This window comes from Elgaria multicarinata, chromosome 5 (assembly GCF_023053635.1).
Source record: "Elgaria multicarinata webbii isolate HBS135686 ecotype San Diego chromosome 5, rElgMul1.1.pri, whole genome shotgun sequence".
In the NCBI taxonomy this organism is placed as follows: domain Eukaryota; kingdom Metazoa; phylum Chordata; class Lepidosauria; order Squamata; family Anguidae; genus Elgaria; species Elgaria multicarinata.
In genome coordinates, this window is record NC_086175.1 from 130,108,943 (window position 1) to 130,131,311 (window position 22,369).

At 44.1% G+C, this 22,369-nt stretch overlaps 1 protein-coding gene across 1 annotated transcript in view; it reads left to right on the forward strand.

Moving 5' to 3' along the window:
* TENM4 (teneurin transmembrane protein 4) overlaps window positions 1-22,369 on the forward strand; it is a 478,872-nt gene that overhangs the window by 14,266 nt on the left and 442,237 nt on the right. The gene's annotated exons all lie outside the window — the stretch shown is intronic.

A 22,369-nucleotide genomic window follows, 5' to 3' on the forward strand; every position in this document is an offset into this window, starting at 1 on the left:
TTTTCAATTATGAAAAATCCATAGAATCATAGAATAGCAGAGTTGGAAGGGACCTACAAGGCCATCGAGTCCAACCCCCTGCTCAATGCAGGAATCCACCCTAAAGCATCCCTCACAGATGGCTGTCCAGCTGTCTCTTGAAGGCCTCTAGTGTGGGAGAGCCCACAACCTCCCTAGGTAACTGATTTGATTGTCGTACTGCTTTAACAGTCAGGAAGTTTTTCCTGATATCCACCTGGAATCTGGCTTCCTTTAACTTCAGCCCATTATTCCGTGTCCTGCACTCTAGGAGGATCGAGAAGAGATCCTGGCCCTCCTCTGTGTGACAACCTTTTAAGTATTTGAAGAGTGCTATCATGTCTCCCCTCAATTTTCTCTTCTCCAGGCTAAACATGCCCAGTTCTTTCAGTCTCTCTTCATAGGGCTTTGTTTCCAGACCCCTGATCATCCTGGCTGCCCTCCTCTGAACACGCTCCAGCTTGTCTGCATCCTTCTTGAATTGTGGAGCCCAGAACTGGACGCAATACTCTAGATGAGGCCTAACCAGAGCTGAATAGAGAGGAACAAGGACCTCACGTGATTTAAAAACTGCACATTTTTCCTGATCCAAAATAAAAATAAAAATTGACCCTCGCATTCGGGAACACAAGCAAATCGAAACAAGTTTCAAAGAAAAATTCGTAGAACCTCAACTAACTCCAACATTGTATGTTCACCCATCCCTAGTCCCCCCCACTTTTGTAGAACACATTGCAAGTTCAAAAATGTATGGATTTCCAGATGCAAATTGTGGCCATTTCTGCATTTGGTTGCAGGCGTTGTGGATTGGGTAAATGCCAAAAGCTTGATAGAGAAAATTTCTCACCCATCCGTAAGAATAATCAATGCAACATTATTTGTGAAGCCGGACCGGTGTTTCCATTCCTGTCATCCAGATACCCACGGACGATACATACTGCAGAATAGCCATTGACAGAAGTAATGACGACAAAAGCATTGCTTTACCGGCATGAGGCAAATGATTGACAGTCCCATCGAAGTGGGGAGCCGTTCCCCCCCAATCTGCCGGCATCTCAGTATGAAAGGAACATAAAAATATCAGGTTCAACAGACCACGAGATGCCAAGAGCCTTTATCCGTGCCTTGGGATTAAAATATATATATATGAAGAAAATCTGCCATCAAGTGGTACAGCTGTCACCTTTTGTACCTGTTTTTAGAAGCTCTATCTGCAGTTGATCACATTTCAGTGTGAAAGCTCATTCTCCGTTGGATTGTGTGGTAAATGTCACAGCAACACAATGAAGTTCTCTCAAGATAAAGGGTAGAGGAGAGTGTAATAATAATTACGATTTTGGCCAGTCTGTTCTTGGGCATATGGTTCCTCCAAAAGATAGTTCATTATCCTTCAAAAGCAGACCAACATGAAACCATACATCTTCTTAAAAGGCTCGGATAATGTCGGGCATCTGCTGGCCTGCTCTCAGACGTAAACCTGAGCATGGTTTTATAGCCTGGGCCATCTGCTTTCAAGCATCTTCCATTTCACAGGCCAGGCACATATGTCTGCACATACTTACATGTACGTGTGCATGCACTAGATACAATTGTATTTCTCTCTCTCTCTCTCTCCCTTTATAACCCATGAATGAGCCCACCACCACTCTAGTTCTTCTTTGCAAAGACAAGACTGGTTTTGCTCTTTATTCCATGCACTCCCCTCTTCCCAAGCCCTTGGCCATAGGTCTAAAAGACTGGAGAAATATGACAACATTAAGCCCTTGAACACCCCATTGAATGGAAGCCATGAGACAGTGGTCACAGCTAGACCTAAGGTTTATCCTGGGATCATCCAGGGTTCGCCCCTGCCTGAGCACTGGATCCCCTGTGTGTCACCTAGATGAACAGGTTTGACCCCTGGGTGATCCAGGGATAAACCTTAGGTCTAGCTATGGCCAGTGTATGAGTCTGTATATTTAATGTCTTTTATACCTAGGCCTGGTCTACACCAAGTAGGATATTGCACTATGAAAGTGGTATATAAAAGGCAGGAGCTACTGCTTTATAGCGGTATTGAAGTGCACTGGCAAATATTGGGGCCCATTGACATGTCTAGGGTGACCCTATGAAAAGAAGGACAGGCTCCTGTATCTTTAACAGTTGCATAGAAAAGGGAATTTCAGCAGGTGTCATTTGTATATGTGGAGAACCTGGTGAAATTCCCTCTCCATCACAACAGTTAAAGTGCAGGAGCTATACTAGAGTGACCAGGTTTAAAAGAGGGCAGGTCACCTGCAGCTTTAACTGTTGGGATGAAGAGGGAATTTCACCAGGTTCTCCACATATACAAATGACACCTGCTGAAATTCCCTTTTCTATGCAACTGTTAAAGATACAGGAGCCTGTCCTCCTTTTCATATGGTCACCCTAGACATGTACCATATACCGCTTTCATATCACTTTCATAGTGCAATATCTTAGGCTGGCCATATGAAAAGGAGGGCAGGGCTCCTGTACCTTTAACAGTTGTATTGGAAAGGAAATTTTAGCAGGTGTCCCAGATCATGGGTCTGGAAACAAAGCCCTATGAGGAGAGATTGAAAGAATTGGGCATGTTTAGTCTGGAGAAGAGAAGACTGAGGGGAGACATGATAACACTGTTCAAGAACTTAAAATGTTGTTACACAGAGGAGGACCAGTATCTCTTCTTGATCCTCCCAGAGTGCAGGACACAGAATAACAGGCTCAAGTTACAGGAAGCCAGATTCCGGCTAGATATCAGGAAAAACGTCCTGAATGTTAGAGCAGGACGACAATGGAACCAATGACCTAGGGAGGACGTGGCCTCTTCCACACTAGAGGCCTTCAAGAGACAGCCTTATAGGCCCCCTCCAACTCTACAGTTCTATGATTCTATGATTTTTTCTGGCATAGAGAATTCTTGCTTTGACTCTGTAAAGAAGTGACAGTGATGTATTAGCAGAGCATCTGGAATCCTGAGTATAAACAGAAATGTAATAGGACATGCTAGTATCGAGCTCTTGTGCAGAAGTGTTTGGATATAGCATGTCACAGCCGAAATTGCTTCTGCAATACGGTTTTGCCTTGTTGTGTACTTGAAATTCTCTGACCTGGAAAAGGTGGTTATGTGCTGAGTGTGCAACCGAGCCAAGTGAGAGACCTTTTCCGATTGGATGTCACGATTTGAAGCCACAGTAGGGGATCAAGTGGTGACCCAAAAGCAGACTTCCCCAACCTGGTGCCCTCCACATATGTTGGACTGCACAATTCCTTTTACATTCGTGGTTACGCTGAGGAGTTGTATTCCCAGACAATTGGAGCAGGTGGCTTTAGGAAATGAATGTTAGGTGCGGATAAGTGATACTTCCTTCCCAAATATTTATGAGGAGAGATGTGTGCTTCAAAGCTGCTGCCCGTCTCTGCTCAGGACGAATAAAAGGAAGGACTTCTTCACACAGTGCATAGTTAAACTATGGAACTCACTACCACAAGATGTAGTGATGGCCACCCATTTGGATGGCTTTAAAAGGGGGTTGGATAAATTCCTGGAGGAGAAGGCTATCAATGGCTACCAGCCCTGACAGTTGTGTGCTATCTCCAGTATTCGAGGCACTAAGTCGGTGTGCACCAGTTGCTGGGGAAAATGGGTGGGAGGGTGCTGTTGCACCATGTCCTGTCTTGTTGGTCCCTGGCCGATGGCTGGTGCTGGACTAGATGGACCCTTGGTCTGATCCAGCAGGGCTCTTCTTATGTTCTTACTGTTTCCCCACAATTCTGCATTCGTTAAGGCTGGTCTCATCAATATGCAAAAGGAGCTGTAGATTATCGATTAGCCCTACCTCGTTCGGAGGTGATTTCTTAAACATGCTCAATATCAACGGCTCCAAACTGAGAGACGGCCAATAAACATGGACTGTCATTGACCTCTGATGTAACCTTCACACTTATCTGTGTGGCAAATCAGAGGGACTTGCACTGGAGCTAATTTGGAAGCTGTTTGCTTTGAGTGTATATTAATATGTCAGGCAGCTTTCCTGAAAGAATCCCACTTCAGCAGGAAATGGAAGGAGACTTGCAGACTAACCCAGAGGACCGATGCACCAGGAAATGTGCCCTTAAAAAACGCAGCAGTTCCTTGACATGGCAGCAGAGCAGCTGGAGAACACACATGTCGCTGTCGTTGTTCCTGCCGCTGCTGCTGCTACATTTGTAAAGCACCTACAGCAACTAGAAGCTGCACATAAAATAAAAACAACACCCTTCCATCTATGCTCATAGGCGTGCGCAGACAATTCCATTAGGGTGTGCACCCAGGGATATTACTATTTTAAAGGCAAACGTTTATTGAATACTCAGTCACAAAGGACATTATTTTTATTCATTTATTTATTATACACTGTAGACACTGATGCCCTGCTCCCGGCAAAGCGATTCCTTTTCGTTCCTACTTCCAGGAGCAATGGTGCTCTCTCGGAGGCATTGGTTCTTTGGCACGGCAGCAGAACAGCTGGAGAGCAGCTGGAGGGCAGCCAGAGGGTCATTTCCACTGTGTTTGGATCCCCTCTGGATCCCTAGTCAATGCCCCCTTCAATTCAGCGCTTATTGCTTGCGATATTAGGGTGTGCCTGGGCACACCTGGCACACCCCTTGCGCATGCCTATGTCTATGTGGCAATCCTATTTACACTTATCTGTGAGGAAGGGTTTTCGATGTGTTTGCTGGAACACACATAACAGCCCAATTCGGCCAGTACTTCCCCTCTCCTGTTACTCCTTCCATTTCCTACAACTCCTTGGTCATGGGGGGACAGGGTAACAGGTGGCAGAGGGATCCCGTTCTTTGTAGCTGGGGACTCGGGAGGGGGCTCCACAGCATTTATTTATTTATTTAATTATTACATTTTTATACCGTCCAATAGCCAAAGCTCTCTGGGTGGTTCACAAAAAATTAAAACCATAATAAAACAACCAACAGGTTGAAAACACAAATACAGCCTGCGAACCCCAAGTTTGAAGGTGATGTTGCCAGACTTGGGATCACCTTATTCAATAAGGGGGGTTGCATTTTGAGCCCCTCCTCTCAAACATTCGTCCCATCCCTACCAAAAACCCAAACCTTCCGATTTTCAGTCCGATAGAGCCTGAATTAGGAAGATCCTCCTAGGGCTTGAATTGGCTAGTGAGTCCTACATCACAAGCCCCTCTACCCCTCCAATCCCCGGAACAGGTTTCCTACTTTTAGGAGGGGCTGTGACTCTCAGGTTCGTTTTCCAGCATCTCAAGGTATGGCTGGGAAAACTCCTGCCTGGAAAACTAGAGAACTATTGTCAGTCAGGGCTTTTCTTCTCAAGCTGTTACTCCATTGCATCTACTTTCGGTTCCGTCAAAGAATCGAGATCCGAGCATTACACAAGGAGCATTTCCTTTCCTGCTTTTCCACTACATAACCACTTGGTGGCACTGTAGTATAGCAGAACAGCACAGATACAACAAGCAGAAAAAGCGTTTTCTTTCCACCACCAGAAATAAGACCCCGTTTACCCTGCTCTAAAAACCTCTCACTGAAAGTGCTGCGTACAAACAGAAGCAAATTTGGAGGGTCACAATGTCATCTAAAGAGTGGGTGACACTCCTGGGCTAGATGGACCAATGGTCTGACTCAGTATAAAGTATGTTCTTATATACTTTCTTCTAAATACTTTCTTTATAAAGAGAAAAATGATTTCCCGCGCTCTCTTTATAATGCTAAGGATAAACATTCATATATTTAAACATCTATGGGCAGTATTCAACACTGCCTGGGCACCTCCACTGTTTGTGTTGCACCAGCAAGATCAATGCTGACACAACAGGAATCTACTCTTCCTAGAACAACCCCGGAAACTAGCTGAGATGCTCATTTCCAGAACAGGACAGATTAGCATTCTCTTCTGTTAGCTGTGCTGACCTGTTCCATTCCATTCCGGAAATGAGAGTTTGGGCTCATTTCCGGATGCTTTAGGAATCCATCACTTTCTGTTGCCCCAGCAATGGATCCCACTGTATCAGGGTCAGCCTTGGATACTGCTGAAATCGCCCCGTGAAAAATCTGAGAGGCCGTCAGTCTGCCTGACTCATGAGGAGAGAGACACAATTCGGCGCTGATCACTGGATGATCTCCCATTCTTATTCCTCCTCATGTGAGTCAGGACGGTCCAACATCATCCTGTGTAGTATGTTATGCAAGTCGAGATGCTAGACCCTTAACCTGTTGGTTGTTTTATTGTGGTTTTAATTTTTTGTGAACCGCCCAGAGAGCTTCGGCTATTGGGCGGTATAAAAATGTAATAAATATTATTATTATTATTATTATTATTTATTTATATAGCACCATCAATGTACATGGTGCTGTACAGAGTAAAACAGTAAATAGCAATAAATAAATAAATAAAATAGACATGAATCAGTCTTGCGCCGCGGGGGGGGTGAATCTGCAATCAAAGCTCTTTAAATTGTATGTTGGTCTTCTTCACTCCTCTTCACTGCTACTTGCTGCTGCTGCTGCTGCTTTTGTTTAATATTTCTGCCTTCCATTTCCCCCCACTCTGCTGTTTTCCTTGGGTGGCGCATATCTATTAGGGCTGTGCTCCGCTTCTCCTTGGACCGGAGAAGCAGAAGCAGATCGGGGTGCTTCACCTCCCCTTAAGGGGGAGGCGAAGAGGATCGGGGGAGCAGCGGAGCGGATCGAGGTGAAGGCGGATCCTTCGCCTCGATCCGAAGCTCCACAAAAAAAGGTATGGGGGGTTTACTTGGCCCTGCCGCCGCCGTCCCCCGTGCGCCGCCCGTGCGCTGCGGCCTGGTCTTCCTTTTTGTGTTCTCGGGCTCAGTTAAAGCAGCCGTGGGACCGCGGAAGGACGCAGGTAAGGGGGAGGAGGGAGGGGGGTTACCTGGCCCTGCTGCCGCTGCCTCTGCGTCGACGGCGGCAGAAACAGGTAAGGGGGCAAGGGGGAGGGGGGGTCTTACCTGCATCCGTCGCAGCCTGTCGCCGGCTTCACTAGAGCCCGCGACTCAACCCGGAAGTGTAGGCCGCAAGCGGGGCCTACAGTTCCTGGTTGAGCTGCGGGCTCTAGTGAAGCTGGTGGCGGGCCGGGACGGAAGCAGGTAAGGGGGAGGAGGGAGGGGGCCTTACCTGGCGCTGCCCCCCGCCACTGCGGAGCTCCGATTCGGAGCTGGAGCTCCGCAGCGGAGCAGAGTGGACCCTAGGCGGATCAAGTCGGGGCGGAGCGGGCCCAATCTGCAATTTGCGGATCGGGAGCAGAGCGGAGCAGGGGGTCCATGCACAGCCCTAATATCTATGTGTAACAATTGCCCTTAAAGCTTTCAGAGCAGAGTATGATGGAACAAAGCAATTTAAGGCATTAATACCTCTGCGATGTGCCTGATCATTCAGAGTTGTTTCCGAACATTAGGAAGCGGCATTATTGTAAAGAGCCAATTACTTTTCTTTTCCTTCTTCTTCGTCTTTTTTTTTTAACGAGTATTGTATATTTCGAAAGTAATAAAGCCGAGTTATAAAACCTAGATGATTATGAAGCTCAGAAATGTTTTGCATATTAAGAGGGGAAGGGTATCCTTTTAATTGCATCCCAGCTCCCATCAACCAATAATTAGTTACTTTCCAAGCAATAAACATTACCTGAGATGCAATAAAAGAGTGGGCAGAAAAGTTATTTGACAAACGGGAGGAAGGATGGGTTTATGGCTAAGATCTTTGGTGTCCTGAGGGCAATCTTTATTTCTGCAACATGTTTCCTTGGTGACCTTGGATGAGCTGCAGGCCTGCCTCCATTTCACCTTTTTAATCCAATCCAAAGTGCTGGCTTTAACCTTCAGTGCTTTAAATCCAAGGAGGGGAATCCAACTCTCATCCTTTCCAGTAGATTCTTCAGTAGCCCTTTCTTGGGGAAAGGGTGGTGGTGGTGGTGGTGGTGGTGGGTTGTAAATGTTGGATGCCACTGCTGGAATGTGATTGGAGCATCTTCAAGCATCAGCACCTAACTGGCCCTTTTCCTCACCGTTCCTTCTGGAGAGTTGGGTGGGGGAAACTCCCTGAAAATCCATGGGGTCTTGATGAAATTAAAGAGGGGTGTATGTGTGTCCCTTGGGTCAGAGGTCCTCCAACCCACTTTATAGGATGTTATTTGGTTTATAAATTATAGGGTGGCAAAATGCATCGTTCGTTGTCATTGTTTATTTACTGTGGATTAGGTCTGATTTTGGCAACAAACCTTGGCCGACGTATGAGAGGACCTCTATTACAAGAGAGACAAGGAGAGTTGCCTCTTGATTCCCTTTTGATTTTCTTTGATCTCTCAGTGGCTAATACCATCAACCATGTCATCCTTCTGGTGCGGCTATCTGAATTGGGTGTGGGTGGACCTGTTTTGTGATGGTTCTTCTCATACTTGGATGTCTATTTCCAGAAGGTAGGGCTGGGGGAATTTCTGCTTGATGTCTCCATCTGTCATTTATAGATCCTGCAGGCTTCCACCTTATCCTCCATGCTGTTACACATCTAGGTAAAACAAATGAGAAAGGTTGTTTGAGGGATTGTAATGTCTTGTTATCAGTATGGTGATGACCCACAGCCCTGTTTCTCCTTCTCTTTGGAGTCAAATGAAGCTGTGGGCATGCCTGGCTGGGGGAGAGCTAATGAATGGAGGCTCAATCTAGACAAGACGTTGGCTGGTGGTTCCTCAGTCATCATGAGTGTGATTCAGGCCATAGCTAGACCTAAGGTTTATCCCAGGATTGTCCTGGGGTCAAACCTGTTCATCTAAGTGCCACACAGGACATCCAGCGCTTAGGCAGGGACGAACCTGGGATTATCCTGGGATAAACCTTAGGTCTAGCTACGGCCTCAGTCTGTTTTGGATGGAGTTGCATTCTCCTTGAAGGACCTGGTTCATGTCATGGGGGTGCTCTTAGATCCATCATTGTTATTAGAAGCTCAAGAAACAAAACAAAAAAAGTAGCCATGCTATCTGAGGTGGGGAGAATCCACCATTAGGCAATACTTTTATTGAGACCAAGCAAAATCCCACAAAACGGTGCAAACTTTTGAGTTCTCAGGCTAGGAGGGAATGGGGGAAGTGGCTTAAGTATCTGCTGTAGAGCCTTTTACCAGCTTAGGTTGGTGTCCCATCTACAACGCTGTCTGGAGATCTATAACTTGACAGCAGTGATCCATGTTTTGATAACATGCAGTTGAACCACTGCAAATATGTTGTACATGGGGCTGCCTTTGAGGGCAATCCAGAAACAACAGCTGGTGCAAAACGTGTGAGAGTTTTAACCACAACCAAATGTATCATGGCAGTCCTGTCTTGATTAGGCTGACTCCAAGTTCATTTTTGAGCCCGGTTCCGTGGGCTGGTTTTGACCTTTAGAGCTCATCATTGCTTGATGGAAAGCCGCTTCCTATATGTGCCTATATGTACCCTAAGAAAGTCTTCAAAGGCGTTCTATTCCAAGTGCCCCCTCATTCTGAAACTCAGAGGGTGGCTACTATAGAAAAGGCCTTCTCAGTGGTGCTCCCCAAGTTTAAGACTACTTTGTTCTTCCTGGCCTTTGCATTGGGTTTTTATCATGTTGACTTTTGTATTTCCAAAGCATTTTCGGAAAGCAACTGTTGTCTTTAAATGGATACTGTTGTTTTTATGTTTCTGATGGTTTCAGAATTCTGTATACTTTTTAATATTTACTGTTTTTAACTTTTGTAAACCTCCCAGAGAGCTTCGGCTATGGGGCGGTATATAAATTTGATAAATACATAATATATAATAATTTTTACTATCCAGTAGAATTTTAGGATGCTTTTAGAATGTTTTTAAAGAGTGTATACCATGTTTTTAATCAGTATTTTATGTTTGCTGTTGTTTCCCGCCTCGATCCAATCGGAGAGGCGGGTAAGAAATAAATTATTATTATTATTATTATTATTATTATTATTATTATTATTATTATTATTATTATTGGGGTTTAGCTCTTTGAATTTATTGCATTATTCTTTTGTTTTAAAATCATTGTACAATGTGCAGGGAGCCAGTTTTATTGGCAACTATTTTTTTAGAAGGAACTAAACGTGATGTGTTGCTTTAGTTTTTCTAGAAACTGTGGGCACAATCTAACCACTGTTAAGCACTTATATGCCCCATTGATTTCATTGGGGAAGAGTTAAGCACACATTTAACATTTCTATTGAAAACAAAGGGGCCTATAAATATTCACTTTTGAATCCTGCTGTGTATATGGAGATGGTTTTAATTGTTGCGTCAAATGCCCCCAGAAAAGCTTGCTGACCATTAATATCTCATCATGAAACCCTTATTAGGGATTCCTTTAAAAAACAGTGGTATAAATAATTATATGTAATATAGGATGATAGAAAACAAGTCTCTCTCTCTCTCTTTCTGTTTTAATAGACTTGCCCTTGGAATTCCTCTGAGCTTGCTCAATTTTTACCAGCTGTGGATCTGGCAATTACAGGGTTTGTGAACTCATTCCTTGTTTGGCAGGTTCTATTTGGAATTTGAGGTTAAACCATCCCTAGTTGAAAGCATGTGATAGTCAGGCTGGCTTTTGCACCCAAAGCCGCACATACGGGCAAAGCAGACTTTGGTCTAAATTCAGCCCAGGTTTCTCAGCTCTTGAAGCAACGTTGTTTTCTTTTGAACAAGCTGGTCTGAGTTTCAGGCCTGTAATTTTAATTTTCCCCCAAGCCCACAACAATGAACATCGTTCAGGTGAAAGTTTCTTTCTTTCTTTCTTTCTTTCTTTCTTTTTTTTCTTTCTTTCTTTCTGGAGACAGAAATAGTAAGGAAAGATCTTCAAAGGAGGCTTAGCCAAAGTGCCTTTCACCTCTTCTGTGCGGGGAAACCCATATTCAGCCCCTCAGATGCAAACCATGCCTGTGATCTTAGTAGTGGTATAGAACCACACCTTAGTTCTAACGATAGCCAGTAAATTGCACACCGTTTACAGCCGCCACGATTCTTCTGAAAGTGTGAGATGGAGCCTTGTCTTCTCTTTGCTCTTGCATCGGGAAAGGGCTCTGAAGAAGTGGCAGCTTATACTGTAGGCTTGCAACAAGTTGTGACCCATTCAACCTAGTGCAGCCCATCATATTGCGAACAAAATAATGGAGTACTTAACTAATTCCCACCCACCCCGAAACATGATCTTTATGCCATATGATCCTCAGCTCCGGGACATCAGAACACACCGTGTGTTTACCTAGCAAGGTGGTTGGCAAAAACTAGGCCATAGTTCTAAACCTGTGCTTCTGGAAAATGAAAAATGACCCCCAAAATGACCCCCATAACCCCCATAACTATGGGTTTCTTCCCTCCTTCCCTCCTTCTTTCCCATGGCTTCTTTCCCAATCACTATGTAGCCTTAACACGGGGGTCTCCAACATGTGCTCATGGACAGCTCTCTTGATTAACCCCTCCTGAGTTTTATTTCTTAATATTATTTTAAAGAATTATTTTTAACTGGGAGACTGGCATGCTGCAAAGCAAAGTGTTGCCTTCCAGAGCTATCTTTATTTGGCTTCAAAAGAGTGGTTTTGTCGTTTGGGGCTCAGGCCCGCATCTCAGCTTTGTACTCAGGGTCTTATGCAAGTTACTTTTCTTTTAGTCTTATCAGTTGCCTTCTGGGGAAAGCACCATGGCAGATATATATATATCTGAACAGGCAAACCTACCCATAAAGCAGCCATTTCTGAGAGCATCCCAGCATTTCCTCAAAATTCCAAATGTGCCCACCAACCCAAAAAGATTGGGGTGCTGTGCTCTAGGGATTAGGTAGCCAATCAGGGATTAGGTAGCCAATCAGGGATTAGGTAGCCAATCAGGGATTAGGTAGCCAACTTGTCTGAGTAGCACCACTATAGACAATCAGACCTGGCTCCACAGTAACGTTTGCCTCTCCCTTAATGGGTGGACTTGAAACCAGTAGAGGCTGGTGGCTCCAGTGTCAGTGGGGAGGTGAATCCGCTTTGGGTTCCAGTCAGTTCTGCACCTTGGACAGATCCTTTAGAGTTACGTCTGGTTCTGATTAAAATTCATTGCCTCACTGACATTGGTGCCACCAGCTTCCACTGCTGGGAACCCATTGCTGTGTTGCCAAGGCAACTAGGCCCAGACTCCTTTTTTGCTGTGTTTTTATTGCCCCCTCTTCCAGTGTAGTACAGAGACTCATCTGGGTTGCCTTGACAACAGGGATACCCTATCCTGTCCCATGAAATGTCACATCCTTTCAAGGAGAGCTGATTGGGTGGGAACATGGAAACGTTTGCAACATCTGGGCACCTGTTTCAAATCAACTCTGGCATTACTAGAGAAGGTATCACGCCAGATATGTATAACAGAAGGGAAACAGAAAAGGATTAACTTTTTTAGAAATGGGCCTACCCTTTTTTTAAAAAATGTCTAGAGAAAAGGATGACAAACAAAAGAACTCAAAGATATCAAATGTGTTTTTATACTCGCAGTACATATTAGCATGAGAAGAAGGCGAAGCAGGTATATTGTATGGTTTACTGAATTAGATTGAGTTAATATAGTATGAGTTAAGTGCGTATAATAATCCAGCACTGAATATCCCATGGGTGCTAAACTCCGCACAGGCACCTCTCTCGGCACCAGCCATTCAGCCCCTCCTGATTTTTATTTTATTTCTTAAGATTTTTTTTTTAAGTAACTGCAAAGTGAAAGCCTGCCCTTCCAGAACCATCTTTACTGGGGGTTCAAAAGAGTGGATTTGTGTTTTGGAACTCAGGGCTCGCCTCTGCTAACTTGTATTTTGTTTCTTGGACAAGTTACTTTTCTGTTTATCTCACCAGTTTGGCTTCTGGAAAACGAGTGTTCTGTAACAGCCCATGGTCACAATGGCATCCATTTTATGAATAGGCAGGGGCTTTTTGGGCAGGCAACGGCAGCCATTTTGTGAAAGCATCCATAACACTCTCTCAAAATTCTAAATGTGCCAAGTGACCAAAAAAGTTTTGGGACTCTGTACGTTTAATGCTAATATGGTTGCAACCCTATCTAAATTTACTTCGAGGAAACCCCAATGAATATAGTCGATCTTCTGAAAAAATGGAGCATGCTGCTGTAAAGGATTCCAGTTATTCTATTCCTTCCTTCCCTTTCACTTTTTTTTTTTTTTGGCATAGAGCTTATTCAGTCCTCCCTGGACTGGTTTTCTTTTTTGGGGGATCACTTCTTAGGGTCCCCCCTCCCTCTTGCGTGTGGGTAGTACTGTTTTGGCTACATAAGCAACAGCACTCAATGACTGAACGTTCACAGTAGACGGAATGGCTAGTTCTGTTCAAAGCAAATGCCAGGTTTCAGATCTGGAACATGTCACATACTTTCTTCTGTATATAGAGCCTTTCAACTTTGAGGTATCATAACCAGATCAGGCCTTTCATAGCAGGAATTAGCAGGGGAGAGAATAGGATGTCAGAGGATTCTTACTGGGGGTGACATTCACCGAATTTTCAGCAGCTTGCCCCCACACCCCGGACTCCGGCTCGCTTGCCCGTGAGCTAACCTGACTTGATATGCATACCCTTGGGCCAGTGTGCAGATTTTTGGCATTTTCTTATCTTCTTAAATTGCAGGCACAATTTGCGTAATTTACGCACATTCCAGCTGTAATTTGCTTAGTTTGCACAAGTTGCGGCTGTGACATGCTTAATTTGTGTAAATTGTTTGTGTAATTTGTGCGAATTATGGTTGAAATTTGCATAAATAACACAAATTGTGGCTGCAATTTGCATTAATAGTGATTTAAAGAGGGGACTGAGAAAGTTCTTGGAGTTTGGAAAATACAAGCCAACCTGAGGGCTCCAAGGATATACAGCAAGCCTCAAAAGTCCGAATTTCCCTGCAAAGTCCATCTCTAGAAGAGACCCAGTGACAGATAGTGCAACCGCCTGTACACTGCATGTTCTACATTCAATATAACGAAGTTGGTTGTTTTTATTTTTAACTATTTCAAGAGGCTCAAACAGTTATTTTATTTATTTTTCTTGATGAGGGTTAATAAAGTGAAATATGAGAAAACTGGTCATAACGTCATGTGGGGTAGATTGATTTGAGCATTAAGGGGCCCCTACCTGCAACATACACGATTCACTTTGACCCTGATGTGCCTGTACGTGGGTGATTTAATGTCAACAGCATCCCCACCCCTAAAAAAACCCACATACTGAACTAATTGCTAATAAGCTCATTTCTGTAAACGGTTCCAATTGACAGCAGATGAAAAATTGAAGCAGCCCCTTCAGTGAGAATGAATGCATGTGAAGTTGTGGTTTGTTCCAAAAATGTTAAGTTGAAGGGCCAAACCAGACGCGTGACACCTTTCATGCAATTAGTAATTGACCCATTTCACATGTCAAGACAACCCATTGATTGCTTAACACATGTATTGTCAGGCATTGAGTGTGCTACCTCAAGAGCGCTTACTGCTGCCGCTTTCAGTGAACAACGTATGATGGCGGTCGTTGGTAGGTTGTTCGTGCGACATCCAAATCCAGAAACCCTGGAATAAGGGGGTTAAATGACCCAGAGTTAACCTACAAGACCTGGGTTCAAATCTCCGCTGTGTATTCACAAGATGATCTTGGGACAATTGTTATCACTCAGCTTGGACTACTCCACAGGCTTGTTGTGAGGATAGGCTCCCATCATCCTCAGGGGTCCTTCTCCGTGAGCCCCTGCCAAAGGAAGTGAGGCAGGTGGCTACCAGGAGGAGGGCCTTCTCTGCTGTGGCACCCTGGCTGTGGAATGAGCTCCCTAAGGAGGTTCGCCTGGCACCTACATTATATGCCTTTAGCCACCAGGTGAAGACCTTTTTATTCTCCCAGCATTTTAACAGTCTATAAATAAATTTTAACTTGGTGTTTTACATTTGTAATTTTGCATTGCTGCTGTTTTTATATGGTTGAGCTTTTATATTGTATTTTATATTATGGTTTTATACTGTTGTTTTATACTTTGAATGGTTTTAATTTTTGTGAACCGCCCAGAGAGCTCCAGCTATTGGGCGGTATAGAAATGTAATAAATAAATAAATAAATAAATAAATGTTTCCTCTCTGAGCTCCGTAGAGGTAGGGGCAGATACAAATAAATAAATAAATAAATACAATACATAAATAATTTCACTAGTTTAGATAAAAGAGACAAAAGACACATGTGTTTGGATCTGATTGGAAGTATTTTGTCTTAACACTGGGGAACATTAATTTCAATAGATAATAACCACAGCACTATTATGGTAGAAGGAGTATGTGGTGTTGACTGTGAAAACCTGGGTTCAAATTGCCACTCAGCCATAATTGGCATTTAGCCTCGGACCACTTAAATTCTCTCAGTCTAACCTACCTCATAGGGTTGTTGTGAAAACAAAATAAGATAATTCCATGTGAGGAAGAGTGGGGTATATTTTACATTTGTCTGGCCCTTCTGTGTATTCACAAATGTTAACTCTGTAATCTTTATGGGCCGGTTCAGATGACACTGAGGGCTCTGTGGTTAGCTTAACTGTGCTTCTCTGTGGTTAGCACTAACCACAAGCAGAACAGTCGCACACGACACCGCTAACCCTGTCCGGTTTCCGGTTTCCTTAACCACACACTAACCACAAACCTGTTAGATGAGCACCGAAGCCCTCCGAATGCTCCGCCCCATATCCCAGCAGTCCTCGCACTAAGAGAGCCAGCAATTGCGCCCACCATTTTGGTTCCATCTGTACAGTCAGCTGTCATTACTTGTATAATGCGGCCGGTAACACTAACAATTTCACTGTTCTGTGGGTCAAACGCCATTCACTGTTCAGGATTTTTGACCCCCCCCACCCCACCCGTTCAGCGGCCAGGAGTTATGCAAGCAGATTTATTTACATAGAAGGAATGGCGGCGGCAGCCTGCTGTCACCGCCGTTTTGAGAGGGTTGGCCGCTCTGATATATGCACTTGGCCATTTTGAGGATTCCCCAAAGTCGTCCCGCTCTAGCAGCCATTTTGGGAGGGTTGGCCACTCTGAAATGGCGGCTGCCATGGCCGTACTAGCACTGCAGCAATCAGGAGCAGCAAGCGAGCCTGAAGGCTTGAGAGGCCCTGGCGATTAGGGCAGCTCTATATTGCTAGCGCTAAGATCTAGGGTCCTTAACCACAGGTGCGTCGCACATGATACCTTAAGCCAAAGTTAGTGCCGCTAACCCTGCTGCATAACAGGGTTAGTGAAGCCGACCATAATGTGGTTCCTTAACACCTGGTTAAGTAAAACACATTACACACGACACTTTAAACCCTGCTGCTTAACCAAAAATCCTTCACTAGCAGGGTTAGCAGTGTCGTCTGAACGGGTCCTACTTTGGAATGGCCTGCCGGAGGAGACTCATCAGCTTATCAGTTTATTAGCATTCAAGAAAGCTATAAAAACTGTTCTCTTCTGGCAGGCCTATCCAGTGGAATTTTAGGATGTTTTTAGGATGTTTTAACAATGTATATTATGTTTTAATTCAGTTTTATGTATTTTATATTTACTGTTGTTCCCCGCCTCGATCAAAACGGAGAGGCGGGCAAGAAATAAAAAATAATATTATTATATTATTACGAGGGTCAGGAACTGTAGGCCAGTATTATATTGGAGATGAAAGATTGAGGTAGAGAGAAAAATGGCTTCTTTAATACCAGACAGTGAAGTATAAATGATTTAAGCCACATTGTCAGTTTGATAAATAAAACTTGGCATAATACAGCAAAACATCAAGAGGGTTATTGTCTTTCTTTGATTTGGCTTATGTCTGTTCCTAACATTTATTGTCTACTCCCATCATCTGTATCTCACTCTGTTATAAAGTCTGGGATGCAAAACCTGGGCGCCATTTCTCTGTCACTAACAAGGTGGCAGGTTTTATTCAGACAAGCTGAGTGATGGGTGTGCTTGAGCCAGTTCACTTCCTCAGCAAAACACAACAAAGTGATTGCGCTGGAGAGTGACAGGGTAAGTGAACGCACACTTTGTCACTTTCTCTGCTTGTGACAGAATTAATAGCAGCTGCTAGGCCTCGGGGGAAAGCTGCTGTTGTCTTGGGAACCTTGTTGAGGGGTCTCCTGTAACTTTTTTTGTTCCTATCTCAGAAGGCCTCCTTTCCTGTGGATGGTGCAGTAGAGAACCTGTGCCCTTCCAGATGTTGGTAGACTACAATCCCCATCATCCCTGACCATTGGCCATCCTGACTGGCACTTATGAAATTTAAGAGTCCAGCAACATCTGAAGGACCCCAGGTTCCCCACCCCTAGTATATAGGATAGAGTTATAGAGAAGAGCCATTGCCCAGTGTGTAAATGGGCAGTTCCTTGCTTTCAGAGTATAAAAGCTGCTCTGGGAGGAACACGTAAATTTTCCCAGTATCCATGGACAAATCTTGCTAAATTTCCAAATGAGGTACAATGAGGTCCTGAGGAGCTCAGCGCCCCATACCTGGTTCCCAGCTCCTCGTGGTTACTCAAGAGGAGCCAGGTCAAACCACGATACCCAGCCACACGTCCTGCGGTCTTGCAATCACCCCTCCCTGCTCCCGGGATCCCCTGTGCATCACGTGAATGCACAGGGACGATCCTGGGGCGATCCCAGGGATACTTCCCTGGCCCATGTGACCTCACCCTCTCCAATAAGCATTCAGGAAGAATTCTTGGGCTCCTGAAAATGCCGGGGGTGTTTTAAAAAAAATGAAGAGCGAGAAAGAAGACCCCTCAATAAGTGGCTATATTTAAAAAGACATATGGAAACCTACCCCCCTCCCCAAAGTGAAAATTCTCTGAAATTCTCACTTCTCTCATCCTCTTTCGCCTGATTTTTCATATTTTCCCCCCACCCCGCGCAAAATGCCGAAAATGGGAATGGTTGAAATTTTCAGCACAGCACTAGCTTTAGCTTAAGGTAGTTCATGGAAGGAAAGTTTCCCTCCTTCTTCTCCTTCTTCTCCTTCCTCCTCCTCCTCCTCCTGCCACCCAAAGCCTCTCCAGAAGATCAGGAGGATCTCCTGAACAATGTGAGCTAGAGTGCAGGGGATTGCTGGGAGGGAGTTGAAGTTGCCCCAAGGCAGGCTTGGATCCTAAAATGGAATTAGGAAAAGTACAGGAAAGGGCCACTCAGGGTGCAATCCTATGCATGTTTAGACACACACTCACAAAAATCCTACAAATCCAGGCATTCCACACCCAGGCATGCTGACCGGGGAATACTGCGATTTGTGGACCTTTTTATCTTTTAATCATGCATAGAATTGCACCCTAAAATGATCAAGAGGCTGGAGCAACTCCTCTATGAGGAAAAATAACAACATCTGTGATTGTTTGGCGCTTTTTTTTTTTTTGGTAAGGGCGATTAAAGGGAGACATGATACAAGTGTTCAAAATTATGCAAGGTGTGGAGAAGGTGGATAGGGAGACACGTTTCTCCCTTTCTGGTAGTACTAGAACCCAATGGGGTCATCCCTTGAAGCTGATTGGTGGGAGACTCAGGACAGATTAAAGGAAGGGCTTCTTCATACAGCACAGAGTCAGACCATGGAATTAAATTCCACAAGATGTAGTGATAGCCACCAATTTGGATAGCTTTAAATGGGAGATTAGACAGATCCACAGGCTATCAATGTCTACTAGGGGAGTAGACATTAATATTGAGGGGAGACATGATAGCACTCTTCAAATGCTTAAAAGGTTGTCACACAGAGGAGGGCCAGGATCTCTTCTCGATCCTCCCAGAGTGCAGGACACGGAATAACAGGCTCAAGATAAAGGAAGCCAGCTTCTAGCTGGACATCAGAAAAAACTTCCTGACTGTTAGAGCAGTACGACAATGGAACCAGTGACCTAGGGAGGTTGTGGGCTCTCCCACACTAGAGGCCTTCAAGAGGCAGCTGGACAACCATCTGTCAGGGATGCTTTAGGGTGGATTCCTGCATTGAGCAGGGGGTTGGACTCAATGGCCTTGTAGGCCCCTTCCAACTCTGCTATTCTATGATTCTATGTAGGCAGACTTGTAATATCTACTTTTATTGTAGATATTATTGTATTTTATTGTAATATCTACAACCTAGGGAAGTGGTGGTCTCTCCCACACTAGAGGCACTTAGGATGCAGCTGGACAGCCATCTGTCGGGGATGCTTTTAAGGTGGATTCCTGCATTGAGCAGGGGGTTGGACTCGATGGCCTTATGGGCCCCTTCCAACTGTACTATTCTATGATTCTAGTCTTGATGACTATATGCCCCCTTAAGTATCGCAGGCAGTATGCATAAGTTACTGAGGAACATGGGTTGATGCACTCATGCTTACAAGTTTTCCATGGGCAGGTGGTTGGCCATTGCATGAAGAGAATGCTGGACTAGATGGACCCTTGGTATGATCAAGCATTCTTACATTCTTCAAATAAGTTAGATTAAGGAAGTCTATGGAAGGGAAGTTTCCCACCCCGTCTTCTCTGCACTGCTTTCAATATAGTTCAAGAAGGGCCCCCAGCCCTCCAAATCGGCTTTTCAGGGGCACGGTTGGCTGCATGGGAAGAGAGGACAGAAAACCTTCCTTCCACACACTTCCTTAACTTATCTTAGGATCCAAGCTGATAAATCTGCACATCTGATCTGCACAGCTTTTGCATTCTTCATAACAATACAAATAAAATCTGCAATGCCGTATTCCCATTTATTGGTCAAAGAGGCGAAGAAGCTGCATCTCTGTTTTGACTTAACAGGGCTTTTTTTAAAAAAAAAACAAGAAGAAGAAGAAGAGGAAGAAGCAAGCAAATGTCAGCTAGTTAGTGATTGTTAATTAAGAAATAATCCCTGTGAAGGCGGGCGGCTGCCACTCGAATAAATCATTCGGTAACGGTTCCTTGCTGGGGGATTGTTGTTTTCAAAGTACTGTATGGTGCAGCTGCTTAGAACCAGCCGTAATAGATTTGAGGGTGAATGCAGTTAAGAGGCTGGTCATTACCTGATGCTTAATGATCCACATCCTGTACAAGCTAGTAAGCAAATGCTCACACTTTGCTTCAGAAGTAGGGCTGAATTCTCCATGTTTGCAATCAGACCTATGGCTTTGAACACAATTCACCATCAAAACGTCCCTGTGATGTTTTAACGGCTTTCGTTTTTATTTGGCTATTAGAATGGATTGAATGTTTTGATTTATTTTATTATTTCTGATTATTTTGGAGGGGGAAAAGTGGGAGATAAATAATAAGCAAAATCGATACTAATTGAACTTGCTACGGTGGTCCCATGCAAACAAAGGCAACAGGAGAAGTAGCTCAAACGTGTTCATCTAAATAGTGAATATTTGGAACATGAACGTTGGAGGGGAAGCAGCATCCTTAATTGGCTTATCTAGTGAGTAAATAGTGGTGTCAGTGACAAGGAAATCTGAAAGTACCCCATTAAAGCCCTCTGTCTGATGTGGAAAAGTGCCCCTTGCACCCAGAAATATGCTGATCCCTCTTCCCCCCCCCTCCCCTCCTTGCTTTTGAATTTGGAGACACAGAGAACCTCTTTGCCGGCTACACAAGGTTGTCCTGATCTCTTGGCTCCTTATTATTTATTTATTTATTTAAAACATTTATATCCCGCCCTATATTATTAAGATCTCAGAGTGGCGTACAGATAAAAGCATACAGTATAAAACAATAAATATGCACAGTTAAAAACAAATTAAATCATGAACCAAGTTAAAACAATATATAATTTAAAAGCAGTTAAAACAGTTAAAACAATATCTACCATGGTCACATGTTGCTTTTTCCTTAAACACGTCTGCTTTGTGTTTAGGAACCAGGGCAGACATGAAGGCGCATCGCTTCATTGTTTACCACCTAAGCCCCCTGACTGGGCATTTTGAAAGGGTCAGGGTATACTTGGGACTTTCTGAAAGGTCCTTGGGAGGCGGCTTATCAAAGAACAGAATGCAACATTTTGTACCGGTCGTAGGCTGCCAAAATATGGCATCGTTTATGTAAGAATGGTTTTCTGTTAATGGAACATGTATGGGACTTGTGATCAGTCACGGGAGGGAGGAGATATGATTTCATCAGAGCAACTTGGATGAGTACAGAAGTAAGCTGATGGGCAGAGAGTTCAGCCTTAGGCTTGCTGAGGGTGAGCTGTTCTCCTACGTACGTAGTAAATAAAGCCTCTGCATCTAGATCGGTCTGGAGTCGTTCCTTCCCTACTGGGTTTGGGGAAATTTCCCTAACATCAGGACTCACAGGGAACCAGCAGGGACATTGACATTATCTGCCACCCAAAAGTCACCAACTTTGTTATACTGAATGTAGAACACGCAGTGAGAACTGTTGATATTTGCTACACCAGTAGAAATTGGATAGCTGGGCTGCATATTAAGAGATGTATAAGTGGCACCTGGATCTAATCTGCCGCTGAGGAAGGCCATACAGGCCAAAACGTGTTTGCTGTCTTTTTGAGATCTTGGTGCATTTTTTCCTCTCTATTAATTCCATGAGCATCCAGCAAGGAGTGAGTTGAACTATTCTATCATCTCCACCTTATGGACTATATCTTGACCTTTCTTATTCCTACGTAGCCAGCCCTGAGCTCTATGAGAATTTGTCATACATAATATTTGTCATACAGATTTTTTGTTGTTGTATTGTTTCTCTATTGGTCTTTTAAATAATTGGGGACTACACCCACAGTTTAAATAACAATTGTGCTTGATATTTATAGAGTATTGTATTAGTCACCATGAAGTTGTAGTAATATTGTTATACCTTTGACTTTTCTTATTGTTGTACACTGTGTGCAAAGTATATTTACTTTCCTCTTTCTTGTTTTATCATCTGCCACCCACCACAAAGAATTCCCTGTTCACTTCGAACTCCGCTGCAATTCTCATAGGCAATGAATTTTCCCAACAACAATATATTGTTCCCTGTTGTAATGGAAAGTATTTTGGGCTGGCTTGGCCTTAAATGGACAATGCAGACCCATTAGCTTTACAAAAGGCCTACTCCTGGTATTGTAGAAGCTTGCTAGAATTATTTTGTTGACATGGACCAACACAGCTACCTGCATTTTTGGACTCTTCCTGGGGGTGTGGCTATGAGGACTGTCATGAAGAGTGACCGCACTTCCAAATTTATCACTGCAGTGTGGTCAGAAAGGCCTAAGTACCTGTTGCAAAGTCAACAACACTAGCGCCCGGTCAGGTAAGGGAGTTTCACATGATGCTTCTGGATTTCTCTCAATAATTGCAAGATTGGCTAGCTGGGGG